Here is a 3,748-nt window from a genome sequence, read left to right on the forward strand (position 1 = left end):
AAGCTTGTTTGTTTAATTAATCTAATGTATATTGAACGAACATAAACAAACTCTTACCAAACTGAACATCAAATTTATTCACGAACGCTTGATTGATTTACAATCCTACCCGCCGGCTCTACCTCCTCCATCACCACAATCATCATCTCGTGATGGCCTGGGGCGCAAACAGTGGATGGAGATTTAGCTGAATTTCTGTTAATGAAAAAGGCAGTAGCCCGAGTATCGGGCAGCCAGATAGGTCACATGAAAGAACCTGTTCTCATATATATTTATTTACATTTTCAATACATGTCAATATAAATCAAAAACTTTCTATGAGAATAAAATCTCAGCTATCTTCCACCTATTCACCTTTACTTTTATTCAATGCTCACTGTCAAGGATCAGACTTCTGCACCGCCCTTCCCCACGCCTCCCGACTCATCGTCTCCAAGAACACACTCATAAGCAAGTCCGTTGAAGGGCACCCCCTGGGCCGCCATCGCTCCCTGCCTCCAGGGCATGAACGCATGGCTGTTCGTCCACTCCGAAGGGATACCGGAAGACATCAAACCCTACCGCACCTTCCAGTGGGAGCGCAAGCTCGAGAAGAACGACTTCACCGACGCCGTTTTCGAGGGCAAGTTCTTGGCGCTAGGCGAGTTCAAGTCCCTTGAGACAATGCTCAGCCGCGCGGAGATCTATGCCAAGATCCTGGGCGCAATCAAGAAACCCTCGATCTCCCTTATCAGTCCCCCGCTAGAGATGTCGTCCTCGTCCTCAAGGCCTATGCCAAGAAGCTCGAAGAGCAAGGTGCTGCTGCGTAATTCCAATCCTGTTTCTATTTGTTCCATGATCATTTTGCCATTTTGGATATGGATGATGAAATTTATTCTTCATTAACCTTGCAATTTATGATTCTGCATATCTACATCTTCGGCTGCAAATTTCATTTGCCTTAGGTTGTATCTATCAGCAATAAGATATCCCTAACCAATGCGAGATCTTCTCGTAGAAATGCATTTTTATTAATGCTGAATTTTATGAATTAGGGCAATAAGGCATGATGAATATGAGTGGGTCGAGTTGTAAAATTAGGCCTTATAGGTACCTTCACAAACTCATGGTTGCCATAATGGGCGGAGGTAGTGCAGGGTAAAGATACTTTTAACCACTGCAGCTACTAAGATTACACTGGGATACTGAAAACTAAATAGTGTTTTACTTGCTAACTGCTACTCTATGCTGATAAATTTTAATAAATATTGTACCTGATGAATTAGACAGCCATGTTACTTTTCTTCAAGCTATTCTTTTAATTCAGATAGAACACCACTGTATGTTTAGTCTTTTTTTATAAATGGCTTTTGTAATTCAATTGGACCGTTGGGTCTACAATCTTAAAAGAAACTAACAGACTAATGTGGATGAACTGCATAATCTATCCATACAAGGAAGATCCATTTGCATAAGGTGCTCTTATATTTTTTTATTTGTTTCATACATTAATCACCATATTATAGTGCTTTTATTTATAAGTCATAAACATTAGCCACTATGTTGTTAATATTTTTTTTTATTGTTTAAGCAATTATAAGTTAACATGGAACTTTATAAATAAAACAATAATAATAATAATAGTTTAATGACATACAGCTTTTATTATAATATATTATATATTATATTGCATATTAATTAAAAAATATTAAAAAAACAATGTAGCACATACAATTTTATTGGTGTGACATAGTTATATTTGAATATGTTTTTGTTCTATCAGTTCTTACAATGAAGTGATAAGTCCTTAGTATGCTTTCACCAAACACTGTGGAGCACCAAATTGCCTTGCAAAACAATTTCAAAATGTAGGTTATCAAACACTGAAGCACATCCACAAAGTGCATTTTGGCAAGGAATGCATTTTCTAAATGCAAAAGCAAGGTCAAACCCAACCATACTATGGAAGGCTAAAGGAAAAAATGATTTAATTGATATGAATATGACTAGTGATACATCTTTGTATAGATTTCAATGGGAGTATAAGATTCATATGTCATCTTAAGATAGTAATAATGGACATGAGCATGGGTTGATGTGATGAAAACAGCTAGAAATTTTATAAAGGTTTGTAATCCATGTCTTAGTCATTGTTATTCAGTTCAGATCCAAATCCAAGGATCTTAATTTTGTTTGTTTGATTACTTGTACTGATTTTGTCGCACTATATGCCGAGAGGACTAACACATCAAGTGACTTTCATTTAGATAGAATGCTCGATTGTCTGTAGACAATGAATTATCATTTTCATTTGTTACAATGATTGTGATACATGATTTGATGAGTGGGCTTTCTGATATTGCTATTCAATAGTGGGCTTTCTGATCCACTACATATCCTTCACCATGTGTTAAATTTCTATTAGGCAGACACTTATGTTAGGTGTTAGAAGGGTGACTAATTTTTTACTACAATCGAAGAACTACAAAAGTTCTATGGAATAGAAAACTAACAAGCTTTGTCTTAATGTTGAACACCTCAAACCCTACTTTGATGTAACTCACCAAAACCTTCTCCGCCTTGGGCACTTGGCCCTACTTTAGAAAATCTCATAACTATCTGATCCCGTCCGGAATCTGAGTCGGATGGAGGCCGGCTACGCTATCGTTAGTATTGACAAAAGATGACGGAGACCTTCAACACTTCGAGGGAAGGCTCCCACGAGCTGCTGACAAGGGGCGGTGATAAGGATGACGAAGTGAGGGTTTCCTGCACACACTTAGACGAGCACCCCCCACGTTAGGGACCAAGAACCAGGGAAAAAGTCCCCGGAGGAGGCCCTCCGACGCTCAAGTCAGGTACTTTTTCCCCAGAAGAGCAGTAAAAATGCAGAAAGTAGAAGACAGATGAAAAAAAGTTACATCTTCTTATAGGTCGAAGGAAGGTTCTGTTATCAATGAGTCATAGACCGTTAGAATATACCCTGACACATAACAGATATTCTCTGACAGGTGGTTACGATTCTCTGACACTGTTGTCTTTTTGTTGATCGGGCATGAACAAGAGAACTCCTGACATGGATGTATCTGAGTAGCCCGCCATATCTTGACCACGCGTATCAAGTTCTTATATATTAGTCTGCTATGAGAAAAACCCGGCTGGTAGAGATGGTTCCTGCTCTTCCTTCACTGTTCCTTACGTTACCTGACTTCCTAATTCGAACATCTCGACCGAGTAATCATTCTGAATTCCCGACTTGGACATCCCGACCGGACAACCAGTCTAAATTCCTGACCAGGGCGTCCCAACCGAGCAACTAGTCCAAATCCCCGACCTGGGCATCCCGACCAAGCAACCAGTTCAAATCCCCGACCAGGGCGTCCCCACCGAGCAACCAATCTACATTCCCGACCCATGCATCACGACCGGGCAACCAGTCCAACTTCCTGACCTTGGGTCTCCCGACTGAGTATTAACTGGGCAGCGACTTTTAACAGTTAGAGCCCTTATGTGGAGCAACACATACTCTCGACCTTAGATTGTCACGTCCTCTTGACTTCTGACTGCCACACCCCCTTGACTTCTGACTGCCACGTCCCCTTGAATTTCGACTGTCACGCCCCCTTGACTTATGACTACCACACCCTCTTGACCAGACCCTACCATTACGCACCATATCACAAGCCTCCCCCTCAAGTCTAGTCGAAGGAGGCCCAGGACCGACTGACTAGACCGGAATCCAGTTTCACCAAACCTTATTACTGAGACA

General features: G+C 40.8%; 1 pseudogene; it reads left to right on the forward strand.

Moving 5' to 3' along the window:
- The first annotated feature begins 317 nt into the window (after positions 1–317).
- Positions 318–1,432, forward strand: LOC122048269 (annotated as a pseudogene).
- Positions 1,433–3,748: the final 2,316 nt, after the last annotated feature.

The sequence above is a fragment of the Zingiber officinale genome, chromosome 2B, assembly GCF_018446385.1.
Source record: "Zingiber officinale cultivar Zhangliang chromosome 2B, Zo_v1.1, whole genome shotgun sequence".
Taxonomy (NCBI): domain Eukaryota; kingdom Viridiplantae; phylum Streptophyta; class Magnoliopsida; order Zingiberales; family Zingiberaceae; genus Zingiber; species Zingiber officinale.